Source organism: Bidens hawaiensis, unplaced genomic scaffold (assembly GCF_021521415.1).
Source record: "Bidens hawaiensis isolate Kalapana, Puna unplaced genomic scaffold, B.hawaiensis_p1.1 tig00026850_1, whole genome shotgun sequence".
NCBI lineage: Eukaryota > Viridiplantae > Streptophyta > Magnoliopsida > Asterales > Asteraceae > Bidens > Bidens hawaiensis.
The window spans coordinates 134,438-153,579 of record NW_027494323.1 but is presented as its reverse complement, the minus strand read 5'-3'; the positions used below and the strand labels follow the sequence as shown (position 1 = coordinate 153,579).

The 19,142-nt window shown below is 32.7% G+C and overlaps 1 pseudogene across 1 annotated transcript; it reads right to left on the bottom strand.

The window, feature by feature from the left end:
* Positions 1-623: 623 nt before the first annotated feature.
* Positions 624-5,612, bottom strand: LOC143574112 (ABC transporter G family member 21-like; annotated as a pseudogene). The gene is made up of 6 exons (XR_013142532.1): positions 5,336-5,612; positions 4,135-4,594; positions 3,709-4,047; positions 2,778-2,975; positions 2,417-2,599; positions 624-1,385 (listed from the first exon to the last, which is right to left on the bottom strand). The product of XR_013142532.1 is annotated as an ABC transporter G family member 21-like (transcript).
* Positions 5,613-19,142: the final 13,530 nt, after the last annotated feature.

Sequence of the window (19,142 nt, the reverse complement as noted above, 5' to 3'; positions counted from 1 at the left end):
CTGTCAAAAATCGGGTCACGAGTTTGATAATTATTTACAATGATGTCACTTAACTAAATGCATATATAACTATACTACTACATAAGTTTTAGTTTAATAGTGTTGTATAGTTGTTGTCTAAAACCCAAGAAATCAATCAAATAACAAACCTGGAACTTGTATGAAACTATAAATAAAGAAATTGAAACATGAATCATTATTTAAATCGTGTAATCACTATCAGATAATAAAACTTGGTGTTACCTGATCGATCAAGAGAGAGATTGGGCTCCACTAGGAAAACATCGGCCATCAATTAAGCCCAATTAACGTAACACTTAAACACAACCCAAGTGCTTAAATAATAAACCAAGTGTTATTATAAAGCCCAAAAAACATTTAGAATTAAATCAACATCGCACTCCCACGTTCCTCTCCACTCTTAGAATGAATTATTCTTTATTGATTTCTAATGCTTATATTCTTGTTTAATATGGAGTTACAATGTATTCCTTAGGGAAACTATATGCCAATCAGTCAATCACAAGCAAGAACAATAACTATAATAAGTATAATGAGCCGAGTACAAAAACTATACAAATATAGTTAGAACTGCATAAAGATACATTTACAAGTTAAACTCAACTATTTCTAATGTTGCATCAAGTCCATCTTATACATAATTAATTCTTTATACTTAATAACTTTTGGGATTATTCAACACATGAGACAAGAACTCAAATCTAGCTAGACAGTTAATGAGATTTGCTCATCCTCAATGCTACATAAGCCAGAATCCTGTACCCTACCAACATTACACCCAAAGTAGCCACATCCCACCACAAATGTCCAAGACCCAAATACTCGATCCCCGGAAAATCCAAAACTCTACATCGATTACCATTACCGCAGTCATAAACCTCGTTTTCACTATATTGTACTTCCACTAGAAGCTTATAGCAATAATGGCTAAAAGAGATGTACTTCAACCAACAAATGAATGGCGGAATTTGTTGAATATAGTAACCTCCTGCGAGTAAAAACACTAGCATGATCACCGATGATAAGGTGGTTGCTTGTTTTAGGTCCATTAGTATGGCTCCTAGAGCTAGTCCAAGTCCTTGTGAAACGAGCACGTTAAAAAGAATTATTAGAATTGTTAGCACGAATGTGATGAGTGACGGCTTGAGCCCACCCATCCAATATGTAACTGTTACATAGATGGTTGGGAGAACTAGTTCCATTGGCAAGTCCCCTGACATTCTAGCAAAGTAATAAGAGGAAAGGCGGTACATAGCCGATGAGCGCTCTCTTATTAGCATTGGACGCTCTTGAGGGAATGTGAATATTGCGTTGGATAGAGGGTAGAACCCCCAAAATATTGAGAAGAAGAAAAGAAGTCCCACCTGTAAATCATGTATTCAACGATCATAAGCAATTTAAGACGAACGTAAACATGCTAATCTATGCATAGCAACTAGGATGCATAATGTTTGTGAACTAAACAACCATATATTTATGGATTTGTAGGTGGTTTAGAGGAGCTAAGTACTAGATGACTTATGGAAGTGTTTGTAAATCTAGGTAGTTCGTTACATGGACAAACGAACATATGCAACAACGCACAAAACTTGGTCAAGTTTGTTGTATTAGGCATCGGAGTACCAACTTCGCTCCCGATGCAAGCAAACTCACCGAAGACTCGAAGAGTAGTTAATTTCATTTCCCATTTCTAATATTTTTATTTTTCTCTTATAATTTCTAATCTTAATAAAAAATTTGTCACACAGTTTTGTTTAAACTTGTGTCTATATCCTGATATAGAGTATACAAAAAGAGTTGTATTCAAAATTTGTTTTTCGGTATCATTAATATTAAAAAGATAATTTATTTTGAATATAACACGGTTTTCAATAAATTTTATATGGTAATTTAGACAATATTTGTAAACAAAAAGTATATATGTATTTAGACATTCTTTAAATTAAGTATTACAATTAATATAAAAGGTAAGTTATATGTGTGAAATAAAAAAATTTAAACAAATGATTATCATTGGGTTAGTTCGCTTGACGTGGGTGCGAACTTGCACCATCAAGCGAACTTACATGCCTTAGTTTCGTCAGTTGTTGGATAAGTTCATATGAGCTTGTAGTGAATGGTCTAGTAATACAAACACTTTCAGAAATGATCTAAAAGTACAATTAGCACATCTCTAAACCACTTACAAACTCACCACTCATGCAATTGCAAAATAACCCTACAATAACATCAACAACAAATTAACACTCTCTATTGTGGTTATGGATTAATTAGGCATGTCACACTAATTGGCCTAGCCATATATGTATATCAATTGTGTACTTTACTGTGAGAACATGTATATATTTTCATAGACGATCATAATGACAAAAACAACGAAAGACAATTGTGGTACCTGATCTTGCAAGTGTGATGTATCAGAGTGCCACCATAAAAGACCCACCCGATAAGATTGAGACAGACATCACTTGGAAAAGTCGTAAACCAGAGTACGATTCATGCCGCCTTTCTCTAAGACCTCTTTTGAACAACACTTTAAATTGTGTCCACCAGCTTGTGGTCCATCTGTTGTCACAACCTGTGATCACACACCACTTATATATATTTAACTAGGAACAAAAATATTTTCTTGACAATTTAATTAAGATCATAAGTTCATAACTATATATCTTTTTATTTCACTTTTATATGACATAAATCATGTGACACTTAATTAAATGACTACAAAAAGATGACATTTATTAATTTGAACTTACATCTAGAAGACTGTGGTCCTCTAATAGCACGAGTTGTATCATTGTCATTTTTATGGATGTCAACTTTAATAAGAGGATGAAGGGTTTTCTTGTAAGATGATATGAGAAACAATTTAACCGAGTCGCGGTCTTCCTGGCAGCCCGGTGTACCTTGTTTATATTGTTGATGATCATCTGGGTTTGTACCAAGAGCCACTCCTGTATGTGATATAATAATATTATGCACCGTGTTTTTTTCACCGTTTTTCATAAATGTTAAAACAAGCATATATTAGAAAAAAAAAGTATCATGTTCTATATTGTAGAGCATATTTAAAAAAAAAGGTATCATAAAGATTACTATCTAAAATGAGAGAGACAAACCAAACATATAAAATTAGGAAATATATCTCATGGAAAAGTTTGAAAAATCAAAAAAGCAGCAGCTAGCTTTGGAGATATTTAATTACTAAAGTTAAATTTATAAGAGAGAGGCACCTGAGCAATAACCAAATCCTTAATCGATACTGAACCGAAAACTGACGAAATTGGACCGAAATAACCAAAAACCAAATTAACCGTAATTAACTGAACAACACCGAACTCTTCATTTTTTTTTCCATATTTTCAAGCCTTTTTTTTCCTATTTCATGTTTATATGTATTAATAGTTTAATACTATCGTTTTCATGTATTTATATCTCCATTTCATGTACTAATATCTCAATTTCATATATTTATATCTTCATTTCATGTATTTTTAAGCAAAATTTTAAACGAAGTTTGATATTAGTTATTAACCTAACCAAACCGAACCGAACCGAACCGAACCGAACCGTGCACACCTATCATTTAGTGCATGTCATAATTTTACATTTCCTTTAGCAGTTCCATTTATACTAATTAATCTTCTAATTAAACAACAAGATTAGGAGAACAAAACATTTACATACCACTAGCAAGATCAAGCAGAAAATCAGCAGGGTTCATCAAATTAAAACCGGGCACAAACCCGATCAAAGCAAGATACTCTATAACCTCGCCCGCGTGACCACTATAAATCGGGCATCCATCGGACAACACCACAACCTTATCAAACATCCAATACAATCTACTTGACGGTTGATGGATCGTTGTGACCACACTCCTCCCTCCTCGAGCCAACCCTTTCAATGTAGCCATTAACCGTAGGGAGGTGGTGGAGTCCAGCCCCGAAGTAGGCTCATCCAAAAGCAAGAGGCTCGGGTTCACCAGTAGTTCCTGTCCAATACTAACCCGCTTTCTCTCCCCACCTATATTAGACCATTAGTAACATTAGTAATAATGTATGAACTATTATCACCTATGATGTAACCATAAATCTTACAACAATTAATCACCTGAAACGCCACGAATAAGCGGACCACCCACTATGCTATTTCGACACCTAGCTAACCCGAGTTCGGTTATAATAAGCTCAGCCTGCTCTACTTTCTCTTCATGTGTCAAATTCTTGGGCAGCCTCAACATTGCAGCATATGTTAAGGTTTCTAAAACCGTTAAGTGCGGGTATAACACATCATCTTGTGTCACGAACCCGATTTTTCTTTTCACGGAGCTTGAGAACGGCTGGCCGTTGTATGTTATGCTTCCTGAAATCTTTCCTTGTAGCCTACCACCAAGGGCTGTTAATAAGGTGGTTTTCCCACTGCCTGATGGACCAAGCATAGCTAGCAATTCCCCTGGCCGGACAACGCCGCTTACTCCACTGAGAACCGTTCGCGTTCTCTTTGATTCGGATGATGTGAAACATTGGTCTTCTCCGGATTTCAAGTTAATAGAGTATGCCAGATCTTCAAACTGAAGGTTTAGTTAATACCAGAAAGTTATTAATTAACCATAATATATGCAATGTGAATGTTATATCTTTTTATAACATATTGTTGAAATTTTTAATGATGGTCATGCTACAACTAGACCACAACCATTTGATTAACACAATCAATCAAACGTTCTTCCACAAAACACTCAAAATTCCGTTTTAAACAAAAAAAAAATCAAACTTTCAAAATTATTTGTCAGAACGGTCGTTTGCACAATATCCGACGACCGTACTCTAACCACAAGGGTCAGACTTTATAAATTATTAGTCAGAACGGCTATTTAACAAATATCTGGACAACCATTCTCAACATATATAGATGGTCAAACTTTGAGATTTTTATTCATATTGACTTTCAAAATTATTTGTCAGAACAGTCATTAGCACAATATCCAGACGACCGTACTCTAACCACAAGGGATCAAGCTTTTAAAAAATAGTTAGTCAGAACGGTCATTTAACAAATATCTAGACGGCCATTTTCATCATATATAGATGGTCAAGCTTTGAAATTTTTGTTCATATTGGCCGTTTGACCTCTATTTAGATGGCCGTATGAAACAGTGTGATATAATATGTTAGACGGTGTGTGTATAGACGCCCCCCGTCCAAATATACACTAGTATAACCAAAATAACAAAAAATCATGACTTCTATCAACGATTTTGCTAATATTACTCGTCTATAATAAATGTGAATCACTATTAAACAAAAAGTACCTTGAGTGTAATAGGACGTAAAGATTTGCGTAGAAAAGGCACGGCATCGATTGGTTTTGATTTGAAACTCTGGATTCCAAGGTAGGATTGATGTTATTAGTCGACCCCGGTGGCTCGGCATGAACTGTGGAGTTCTCCATTTTTGTGTTAATATGAGGTCTAGTAGAAGCTGGACTACTTGTTACACTTGAAATAGTGGGCTTAAACTCAAGAATTGGCATGTTTACACATAAAAAGAAAAATGGAACTTAAAATGTGTACAAATGGGATTAGAGCATGGAAATAGATATGAGGTTAAAGGTAATTAAATAGGATCACATGCAAAGAAAAGAGGAAATGAGAGAGCATTTAAAGGAAAAGAAGTATAGGGGAAAAAGTAATATGGGTGTCATCGATGGCTACAGTTCTTGTATTAATGGATTATAATGTGTCACTTTTGACTTAATGAATAAAATTTTAGTTTATGCTAATTGAAGTGATTTTTAAAGGTAAAAGAATAGGTTAAATTATGCCAAGCAAATTTATGCATACATGTTTCTAAGTGAAATATATATCAAACTACTTTTAACTACTTAAATGTTTCCATATTTTTTTTGGTGTTAACTAATCTAAAAAACAAAACAAAAACAAAAAAATCTTTTCCGGGTGGCGGCTCTGAGGGGGCTGGGAGGTCGACGTCTCCCGGCCAATCACCCAGGTAAGCCCATAACTTTTATAATTATTTGAAACAAATATTATTATTAATATTTAAACTTAATTACTTAACTCATTTAAGTTCATTTTCATTAAAAAAATATATTACCAAACCTAAATAATAGCCTAATCAACACATTTAAAAACTTAACTTTTTAAACCAAAAAAAAAAACTATTTTACCTAAGGTCTGCATTTTTTCTTTGACTTCTTCTGCCCAAGTAGTTTAAACAATTTTCTGAGATGACCATGAATCTGAGTGTATAAAATATGACACATTTCCACTTTCGTTTCGTATTTATCATTAGTTATACGAATCAATGTTATGTTAACATTTATCAATTAGTAAAAACCGTTCTTCAAAAAACTAGAAGAAAAAAATTTATTCAAAAAAACATATTTAAATTTAATTAATTTTTTCATTCTAAATTCTCAATTATGTTGATGTCCACCATACATCTCACTTAGAATGACATGTATGCTTAATTAGAACTCACAGATGTGCATAGATGCTTGCATATGGTTCGTTGATTTTTGTATTATTACATATACTTCAAAAAAAACGCAAAGAATCTATTAAAATTAAGAATATTTATTATAAAACTCTATAAATGGATGATAGGTGTCTCATGTAACAAAACTTTTCTACTTAAATCTCTAATCCTCTCTCTCTACCTCTCCTTCCACGCAACCATGAAGAAAAAAGAGAGAAAGTGTATTAGCATCTACTTTATCGTTCGTAAATGGAAAAAGAGGATGTGCGTGGGGGACAACAAGCAAAATTATACATAGATAAAAAAAATCCGCGTGTCAATCCAAATTCAATTGCGTATAAAACATTTTTTTAACGACAAACTAATCTACTCCTATCCTTTCAGGATTTAAAACATTGACTTCTAAGATGCAAGGAGACATCTTATCACAACACCATATCCCATAAACAATGACGTATAAATTATCCTTTAGTTGCATCGTGTAGCATTTTAGAATATTTAATTTAATTTATATGTTAATTCAAATTTTAAAGCAAGTTTTTTAAAACACATAAATAAATAGGTAAAGAACATAATTTAGAGTTTGGGACAGTATGATAGATAATGTTAAATGTACACGACATTGTATAGCCGTTCGGATGATAGTTACCCTAAGGACGGACTCCCTTTTTTCCTAGACCTTTAAAGGTGTGGCCACCTAAAAGCCACGGACATCCCCGATGTGGATGGTCAGTGTTATTACTTTGAATCGTTGGTGACTAAGAAATATCATAAATTAACCTTACCCTAGTATACGTATCTAATCAAGTGAAACTAGAACTTGAAAGTAGAAAATCAATGCAATTTGATGTGAAAACACTCTTGTAACGTAAATAACTTGTCTTGTTCGCAGTGCTAAGACACGTCAACCTATTAAATACATATACTGGTGTGTGTAAATAGTTTTATTTTATATTCATGTGTTTGGCCAAACACTTTCTTAGACCTTTTAATCATAAATGTTCATCGCTCTTTGGTCTAGAATATTTGAGTTGTCGTTCCAGAAAAAGATTAAAATCGCTTGACTCCATAAACATTGGGGGAGGGGAGCCGAATTGTGTAAGAGGCGACAACTCCAAGGATAGAGCCAAGATACATCACACAAACACCCTACTTTCGTCCTACACTAAATGTTTGATTTTCAATTTTCTTTTATATCCGCCTATTTCAAATCACTTATGTGTTGTTTGAGTTAGCATCAAGACATAATATACATATCCGTGTATCTGAGTACGTGTCTAGTTTATTGATGGATAAAACTAAAAGCATCCGCGGCCATCTAGGAAGTATCTTAAATTCTTACATGATTAGAGAATATCATCACTCATCATATAGCTTGATCATGTCGATCTAGCCACATTCTACGGAGAATATTGGATACAACTATATATTTTGTTCATATATAGGTGTTGTTATGTGGTTCTATGTTTGATTGATTAATCATACCACATGCCAAAATGATTTGACATCATAAAAAGACGTTCATAACGAACGATGGATACAATATCCCTTAAAAGCAAAAGCAAAAGAAACTCAATAGTTATATGTTGTGGACACGTTTTGCTTTGGCCAAATAATGAAGCCTTGCTTTTCCTTTGCTTTAATGTCACTCTTTTTTCTCTTCTGGTTGTTAGAAAATATGTATATGTGCCTTCGTGTTGTCTCGTGATTCGATTGGGCAAAGCCGCAATCCATTTTGCTTTTGCAATCGTCAATGATTTTGGTTTTGCGTTGCCACATGTCGCCAAGACATTTATCATGTATCGACGAGATGAAATTCGACAAGGATATCCCCAAAAGTAGATCATGTACGTGTTAGTTTGCAATCTTTTACCATCATCCGTTGGTTTTTTTCTGGATATTTGGATAAACTGGTACTAGGATAGTAGGATCAATGGGATGTTAACATGCCTGACCTCAAAGCAAAGATATTTTAGAAACAGTCTAATTAATCAGTAACCATTTACTAAGTTCAAATGATGAATATATATACCATAATATTTTTTTTTTCATTTCATACTTGTCTTTTTCAAATTTATAACTTTTACATCTGGATAATGGGTAAGCGAGCAACAGGGCCGGCTATAAGGGAGGGCGGGGTGGTCTACGGACCCGGCCCGACACCACGATAAGCCCGGATTTTGAAAAAATAAATAAATTATAAATATATTTTTACGAAAAACATATGCATATATAATGTTTAAACTTAACTACACAACCCCTAGCTTGGTTTAGTGGCAAAGAGTATAACTTTCAACAAAGTGGTTGTGAGTTATATCCTTACTTTGGGCATTTTAATCCTATTTTTATATATAAAAAAAAATGTGTTTTACACAACCAAATTATAAGGTCCAAAAAATTAAGGCTTATCTAAAAATTAAATTGTTTAAACCCAACAAGACACCTCTTTTTATTAAGGCTCAAAAATTTTTTTGCCTTCGGCCCAAAATTTTTTAACCGTTCTCGGAGCCGGCCCTGGCAAGCAACATCTAGATAATGGGTAAACGAGCAACAAACTGCACCGCTATCCCCCTTTTGAATCGTAAAGCCTATATACTATTAAATAAACAAACTAATTTTAAACTAAACCCATTAACCATTGAATAGAAATACGCAATAACTATTTTAAACAATTACCCGGCCACCACTTTTAACAATAAAAAATTAACCTAATTAATAAACAGAAGTGAGACGTTAGAGTGACATTTTGATAAACTGCCTTCACGGCTTCACCCACAACTTCACCCATAAGTCAACTATTTAAACTATAATCTCAATCGAAGATCTATCAAGATGATACTGTCGTCGATTGTTGGGGTGTGCATGGGGTTTTAGGCTCAAAACGAGCCAAAAACCATTCGGAAATATGAATTAAAAAAAGGAACAATTATTTTTAAAATCGTAATGGAATAACTTCTTACAAGAAAAGATGTATCCTAAAATTTGCTTTCATATTTTTATTATGTGACATGATCCGAACCAAACAAATAAAATTTCACAATAGACAATTGACCCTAAACAATTTCTAACAATCTTGAAAATAATTCTTGGATTCGTAACTGGACATAATACGTAGCTAATTGACAAAACAATGTAAATTATAGTTGATGATTTTCCACGGATAATGAGAATGTTATTGGCCGGATCGATTGCTTCCAAGTTCCAACGCATGTCTCTCACACCATCCTAGCTAATTCCTAAGCCTTTGTGGAAGCCGCATGTGGGAATGAAGTGTTTGAGAATGGCTTGCCGTTGGAGCTCCATTCTTGGCCAGCATCGACATTTGTAGCTTATTTAATTTATTATTTTTTGTCTCACGAATAATATAATTTAATAGTAAAAAGTAGGTTACAAGTGAGTAAGATATTTATTGTAGTGTCGGGATATAAATTTATTTGTGAAAAAACATGTTAAAAGCTTATGTGACATGCTAACTAGGGTGTTTCAAAAATTAATGCATAAACCGACAAAAGTTATATGAGCATTTGTCTGAGAAGGATCAAGTAACGTGCACGTACAAAACATATAATCCATGTGGGAAATTTCTTGTGAGATTATTATGCATTGTGCCTTTAATTGTAAGACTAGGAAAAGTTACAGTTATACCAGCACTAACAAGAACCTTTACTCAATGTTACTGTATATATATCACTTTAAGCATTGTGTTCCCTACTCTTTAATTTATGATAGCTTCATCTTCCTAACCTTTTTTTAATCTCTTAAAATTAATTTTTTAATTTTAATTAATGTAGCTATATTTTAGTGAACCAAAATAGAAATGTGTTTTAGATTTTTAAAGAAAGGAATAAATATATTTGATCTTGCATTAAGGATTTACTATTGAAGATGTCTTAAGTTCGAATGAACAAGTGAAACATGTTCAAGAATCAATATAATAATTAAATAGAATAAGAGTCAAGAATTCAGTTCAGTCTCGGTGAAGTGTAACATTTACCCAGTCAACAGAAAAAATAAAGATGATGAAATCAAGTCTCGTTATCTATTATATGTTTTTATCACTTAAAACTTTACTTACTATAGCTTTCATTATTAATACTTATTACCACTATTTTTAATATTATTATTGTTATATAATGATTATTGTTACATATAATCAACAATTAAAGAGACCTTTTTTGAGATGGGTACAAAGTGGCATAACTTTTAAGTAGCCATTAAAACATAAACACCACTCACTAACCCTTGTGACACCATTTACATAGACAAGAAGAAAGAAGCAAGACTTTATTGATTTAACACCAACATATGATCTGCCTGCATGTGGAAGGTAAAGGTCAAAGGAATTAAAAGTAATAGAGGAAACCACCTATGGTATGGATATTGGTCCTCTCATACATCCTAATTGCATGTATAATTGTAAAATGTGTTTGCTTTCTCCTTTGAAATAGCTACTTTCTTCTTTTTTCCAGAAAGTAATTTGATGCATATCTAAATATGTCGGGAGGTTTCGTGGTCTTTTTTGTTTTGATTGAAAGAAACATAACATTTGTATATATGCAAAAAATATAATTAATTTCAATAAATAAATAAAAAAAATAACTTAGACTAAGTGTTACATGAATTTTCATGATACTATTAGCCACAAGTTTTCCCACTCTCAAGTTTTTTACCCCCTTCACAAAATATATTGAACATGTTGAGAATGCTCTAAGAATAGTTAATTAGTCGTTGTTTATCTATGATGATGAGGATTGGTGTATCACACAAGACAAAATGTATAACTTAGCAATAGATAACCTTGTTGACTTTGAAACTCAAATGGTAATGTAGTCAAAAGCGTCTCTTGATAAGACGTGAACAACATTGATCAGAAGACCCGAAGACCAGGGTTGCACCGAATACAAAAGGCATATATTCTAAAACACGTGGTTGGGTGAGCCACCCCTTTAATCTAACATGTACCAGCCTCACTCGCAAAAAAGGGAAAAGTCTTCCCTGCAACTGGAAAGAATAGAAGTTTATTGCAAGTTTTCTCTACACAAGGGTGCCTTTGACCTTAGGCATCCCATGTACATTTATTGTGATCCTAATTCTTCCAACTTCAATTTCACTCTCTTCATCTCTAATTATCCCTCTCAAATAACATCTAACTTATTCTCACGCCGAAAAGGTCCCGCGTTGAGCTCACGGGTGGTTCATATATATGTACAAGACCATTCAAGCTTTCAAGTCTAGAAGTCGTCTAGGCCATTCCCTGACCATTACTTATTGTAACGAAGGAGTTTTGATGGTTGTAGCGTACAAAATCAGTTGTAGATCATTTCTCCAAACATAATTCATAACTCTTGGATTGACATGGCTTGGTTATTTTATCCTTATTGCAAGTTTTTCATTCAGCTTAGGCCTCTGTACTGGTAATTTACATTTTATTAGGCCCGTCACGTGTAGGTGACCAGGTTGGATCTATTGTACCTATTGATAGCACATCGGCGATTGTCTTGGTTAAAAATCCTGTTTTTCATAGTCGAAGCAAGCACATAAAGTCTCGGTTTCACTATATACGGGAATGGGTGGAGCGGAAGGAGTTAGCGGTGGAGCATATTAGTGGCAAGGAACAACGAGCTGACATTCTTACGAAAGCACTTGCGAGAATCAAGTTTGACGAGATGAGAAGATTGTTCGGTGTTGAAGATCTCCTAGTTTCTAATCGGAAATTAGGAGGTGATTGTTGGTAATTTTCATCTTATTAGACCCATCACGTGTAGTTGACCGGGTTGAACCTATCGGGGACCTATGAAATTCATTGATTTTGTAATAGGTTTATGGGATTGCAATTGGGCTTTATATTTGGTAATTACATACTGGTCAAGTTTGGGTAACCCTATATATACATAGCCATAATAGGGTTATTGTGTTATGAGAGAGATTATATTCAAGTTTTTAACTAGTTTCTTGATTATAATAATACGATTGTTTACTCTAAATATCATGTGCTCGTTTATGTTTACGTTATCAGTTCATTCTTGACTCTCCTAGTTATGAGTTTTGGACAATAACTATAAATTTCTTTTCAGAAACAAGTATCCCTTAATCATATCAAGAACAAGTTGGGAATGAGCTCATCCTTAACTCATTTAATTTATTTTCCTTTGATGCATTGGAACAACAATTGCACTCCCACATCTAGAGGTGCACAAAAAAACCCGTATCCGGAACCGGACCCGAAAAATACTCGGAACCGGTTTTTGTATACCTGGGTATTCTATACCCGAAACCGGAATCGATCCTACCCGTAGGGTATGGATAGGGTATGCATTTTGAGGTCAATACACGTACCCGGAACCGTGCCCGATTTATACCCGTAAATACCCGGACCCGGTCATACCCTATACCCGATACCCGATACCAATTTTCTAATATCTAAAATAATACATGAGTTTTTATAGTATATTTTTATGTTTACTTCACAACTTTTATATTTAAGTTTTTGTAAAATGCATAAAACTAAGTAAATAATTTGTAATTAAGTGGATTTATGGTTTTTGTAATATACTTTAACTATTTTTATAAATTACAAAGCAAATTTAAATTTTAAAAAAATTTGAAAATGTATAAAAAAATTAAAAATTCAAAACCGGGTATTAATACCCGGTCATACCCGGTTCCAATACCCGAACCCGATCATACCTTACCCGGGTACATAGGGTTGAGTTTTTCTCCTCAATACCCTACCCGATTTCTCTCAATACCCGATTTTTCAATACCTAATCATACCCGAAACCGATTTCATACCCGAACCCGGGTATTAGAAAAAACTCAATTTATGCACCTCTACCCACATCAGCAGCTGACCACATATTTTAAACACCCAAAAGTGTATTAACTCCTACTGCTAATAGCTTTTCATACCACCCCCCTATCTTCTTATCTTTTTTTTTTCTTCTTTTTTTTTCTTGAACGGTAGGTGTATATATCATAAACAAAACCCAAAAGGCAGCCTAGCAATTAGCTAGAACCAGACACTTCAGGCCCAAACCACATACAAATACATACGGATCGAATATAAAACGAGTTAAAACATCAATGGGATATTCGATCAAATCTTCAACCAAAATCACATAATGTTTTGATAATAATAAAACTACTAAATATTAGAATAACTGAAACTATATATTCTTTATCAATGAATGCGTGCACATACATGCATACCTATATCTACGTACATACATACATACGTACATGCATACATAATTTTAAGAAACACAATAACCCTACTTATGAAAAGGTTTTTGAAAATTACTCACAAATAGGATTCAAAAACAACCCGTTTATAAATGACTATATTAAATTATTAATTTCATACAATAAAACTTGTTAAGGAAATAATTAACTTAAATGTATTAAATCTCGTTTCTCTTTATTAGTCATTTAATTATATAACTTTGAAATTTTGAATAAATATGGCCTGTTAAGCATAATCATCATGGCTTGGTCGGTTATGTTTTGTTCAATTCTCAAGCCACCGCATATGCTAATGCCTTTATACAATTCCTTGTATTTTTTATTTTTTTTTATTTTGAGGCTTCTTTATCATGCAATTTATTAACCTACACAATGATGGAATATTAAGCATGTTAGCAAATATATTCTTTCTTCTATTGGCATAAACTCAAGACACGCGTACGGCTTATGCTTAAGTAAACACTATAGTTAGTTCTGTGGGGTCTTCTATTCGAACCTGTGTCAACTCATAAACTAATAACCCCATCGAAAGGAATCTCTTATTCTCTTATGAATTGTTGTATCATTAGACATTATGAAGTCAACATGTTATAATGGCAGGAGCGTCAAGGTAAAGTGTCACGTTATTGCCATGTAGATAGTGAAGCTTTAAGTAACGCATACCTTTAACATCGTGTGATGGTTTAAAGCCCCACCATTTCCTTTTTAAAGAAATTGGGCCCCGTCATTTCTTTTTTAAAGCCCCCGCCACGTTATGATTTCTTTGTTTACCGCCTTGGCACGGTGTTAAAGTCTCGTTACCATGTCACATCACTTTTGCCACCGTTGTTGAAGCCCCATGGGTTATACATACATGTCCCTTAAATCTACATAGGCGTCACATCACTCAGTTTACCCCTTTTTATTCCATTTCGTCAAAAGAAAATGGTTAATTTAACACTGTTCGATTTAATTTTAAAACAATTATTAAATTATTGTGTGAGTGTAGAGGATTTTAAAACTCGTTAACATTTTAACCCAGCTTGCCATTAACGCTCCTTAACCCATGAAGAGAATGGTGTCCCGCTCGCTAACCTTTGACGAATCATCTTTAACATCCTGGACGTTTAAGTATACCCAAGGTGTTATAACAATAAAACATGCATGAAAAGAATATTAGAATAGTTATGTTAGTCATCTTGAATCATCAAAATGTTAAACTAAATTGTGTCTCATTAATTCGTTAGTGAGCTATTACTTAATTACAGTTGTACTAGTTAAAACTCTTAAAAGTTAAAACTAGTAATTTTAATGTACTCATAATGTACTATTTATTTTATAGTATAGATAAATGGACCGTTTTTCTACACATTACATGAGAATAATTAAAACGTTTAAAGAATAGATTTAGCAACCTTCATGACTTCACATAATTTTGTGTTTTTAACAAAGTTTCATAAATATTCTGTCACCAGTCATCAAGTCTTATCAATTCGGTAAACTTTCTTAGTCAACTTTGAGTGCAAATATCATCAATAATAATACGCCATTTAGAACCAAACAAGCCAAACTATAAAATATTTAGCTTGCTTAATTTTTTCATTGGATAGAACACCATGAAATGACTGGGGACATGGGTTTAGGAGTGCATATATTGACAAATGGATTGTAACTTGATAATTTAGTGTTACATTTAAATAATTGATAAAATTTTGACAATTTTTGTCTACAGTTGCTTAAAAAGATATTAATTCATATCTATGTGTCTGACGCCATAACGAGTAACGAAATCAGAGCTATCAATAAGAGACTTTCATGTCTTGGAGACTGATTGGAATTGAATCAAGGATTTGACAGGAAGCCTTTTCATGGTTTCAAACTTGGACTTCGAATGGTATGTTGTCTGACATTTTGATTTTGTTTCACAATTCTTGGATCGAAGAATAACAAGACCACCGGATATGGATAAACGAGTTTCTGAGAACTGGACGTTGTGTTCTCGTAAGAAGTTAAATAATATAGACACGAAAATTTAACGATAGCAAGCACTAATTTTGTAAAATTAAAATACTAAATAATAAATATTCAAGATCCACATACTTTAAAACGAAAATAAAAAGTATTAAAAAAAACAATATTAAAATTTTACAATTAAATTGCTATCGTGTTCTATAAAACATAGAGGATGTACGAAGATGTATCAATTTTTAACATATGACACGAAAATAATCAAATTTGAAAAGGTTTTTCGGTCAATGAAAATGATTGAAGTATGTTCTCTTTAAATTATAGACATGTTTTCTTTGAATAAATTCATTCATTAATGGTTAATGCATAAAAATGCATAAAATGAACAAAGAATCATTTAAAAAATGTGCATACAGCCAAACATTTAAAGTTGGAACAACTTAAACTCTAATTCGAATTATGTAATAGTCCATGATAGCAACACAAGCACTAGGGATGCCTTATGCCACTTGAGTCGTGTGAGCACTCATATACACAAGATGCACCTTAATTAGTGTTGTTTTGATAGTGGGACGTATGTAAGTTTGCAACTATTTGGTGCCTTTGACCAAAGCATCATTCGGTGATTTATTAGGCGATAATGATAGAGTTTATCATGTTATACGTCGAATCAAATGTAACATATACTTTGCACGCGATGATTTGATGTCATTAAGAAAACATGCATGGGTTAAATTAATCTTAGTATACAAAAGCAATAATTAGACAAACCACAATTTGGTGATTCTAATTATTTATTGTATATATTAAGGTTAGAAACAAAAGGCAAATTGGATTTTAATAATCCAAGTTAATGCAGTTGGCCGATAATAATCTCAACTAAGAAAATATTTATCATCGGTCCCAACTTTCACATTATTTGTTTTCATTGGACCTTCGTTAAAATTAAAAAAAAACTTAACGACGTTAAGTTTTTTACAACTTTCAAATTGATGTTTTAAGGCTTTTGATCGGAATGAAAATACGAATCGATTGATGTAAAACTTAACTCGAAACGGTGGCCCAAACAGCTTGATTTTTGGCTGATTAAAAGTTTAAACACTGAAATTGAAGCATCCGTTAGTCGTTTGGACCACCATTTTGAGGTAAGTTTTACATCAATCGACTCGTATCCTTATTTCGATCAAAAGCTCTAAAACATCAATTTGAAATTTGGAAAAAACTTAACGACGGAGGTCCAATGAAAATAAATAGTGAAAAAGTTGGGACCAGTGACAACTATTTTCTAAGTTGAAATTATTATCGGTCAACTGCATTAAGTTGGGATTATTAAAATCAAATTTGCCAAATGAAAAAGGAGTAGGATGAATATTTTGAATAAAGAACCCTAAAACTATGTATATTATTCATAATAACAAACATCATAACTAGTTTGTGTTTCATCTAAATCATTAAGAAGATAAATATTCTAATGCACTAGCTCAAAACATCCCATAGTAACTATATGCTAAAAGAACAAACATATCATCCAAATACCAAAACAAATGACTTGATTGATAACAAACTTTTCTTCCAAAGTTATTTGGATAAGAATACTGATCTTTTGACTCTTTGGTGTTCTCTATGGAGATTGTCACTTGTCATAGCCCATGAGTCCTTTTTAAAAAGTGGTGGTTGGGATAAGAAGTTTATTGGGCCTAAATATATTTCTGTTGTTTAACAAAATAGTTCGATGAAGGTGATGGACCCATAATATGAATTTATTATGATGAACTGTTACTGCCTTACTGATACACTCTTTCATACACATATAGATACACACGTATCTTTAAATGCTATAAAATAAAATGGTAAATGAGACTTTAAATCACAACGAAGTTTTGTGGAGAGGGGCTTTAAAGTCCCGTTCCACAACATATAGTCTAATTAGCACACATTTGGAATAATAAATAATTAAATTTTGTAACCAGTATTAGCTAAGTTAGTTACTTTTATGGGTCGCTACTCGCTATAATCAATAAAAGATGAAAAACGTTGACATTTTATTCATCATTCTTAAAATACGAAGCTATTATTATTAAAAATTGAAATAATGTTAATTATTATTAAAAATGGGTGGTGGCGTAACTTGTTGCCCGCTTACCCATCTCTCTATTATAATTGGATCATTTTGTTCAATATATGAATCATACAAACAAAAGCCGGCTCAGTCCATATGCGGGGTGTGGAACCGCATAGTACCACCATTCGCTATTATCTGTTTCAGTTGTTAAACCGAGTATAGGTATTTACCGTTACCCTAATGAATCAGTGATAAAAAAAAGCCTATCACAAAGCACGTAGATTCCCACTATTTATATTTATATTTATATTTATAATTATAAATAAAACTTGTAAATTACACCATGCTAGGTAGTTCACGTAAAATGTTGAAGTTGTTGAAACATAATATATAATAAACCTGATGATTTGAGATATTTTATTTGATTAAGCAACACGCACCAAAATATAAAAATATAAACATGGTTTGATTATTTATGCATGTGAAATATAAAAGTGAGAAAATAATAAGATTGGTTGTGTAAATCCTTTTGTAGAATGATTAGTTGCACACATATCTTGACCACTTCATGTGTTCTGTTTTGAAACCATGTTGTTCTGTTTTGAAACCTTCCATGTTTTTAAGATGTACAATGAATCTTTATATTTAGAGATATACTTTCCCTAAAGTATTTTTCTTACCTTAAAGATGTTGACGAAGCACTGCCGGTTTTGAAAAAAAAAAAAAAGAGGGGGGGGGGGGGGGCTTGGAGGGCGACTGCTCCCGACCCGATCACCTTGGTAGGCCCTACATGTGTTAAAAGAAATTTATATATATATATATATATATATATATTTTCTTTTGAAAAAAATGTTTATTATTAATGTTTAAACTCAATTACACAATTCATTTAATCTTATGTTAATAAAACGTTGCAAAACCCAAATCATAACCCAATTAGCTTATTTAAAAAATAAAATAAAAACCTTTTTAATTAGGATCCAATTTTTTTCTCTTCGGTCCAATTATTTTTTTTTTTACTATTTTCATGGACAGCCCTGTGACAATGACATAATATTAATTTTTTTTTTAATTTTTACTAAGATTTGAAGATAACACATGCATGGAGAAGGTGATATAGAATTGCTCAAATTCTTCAATACAAGGTGTTTTTTTTTTCTTTATATTAATATCCTATTTAAATGATTCTTATAAAGTTATGATACATTTTTAAAAACCATAGTCCTAAAAAAGTAAGTTTACATGTGAAATAAATAAATAAATAAATAAATAACCAATAATTTATTAGCATTAATATATATATCAACACTAGAACAAATGTATGCTTCACCACCTTTCACTGTTCAGTCAAGTAGTTGGAACCACAGCAA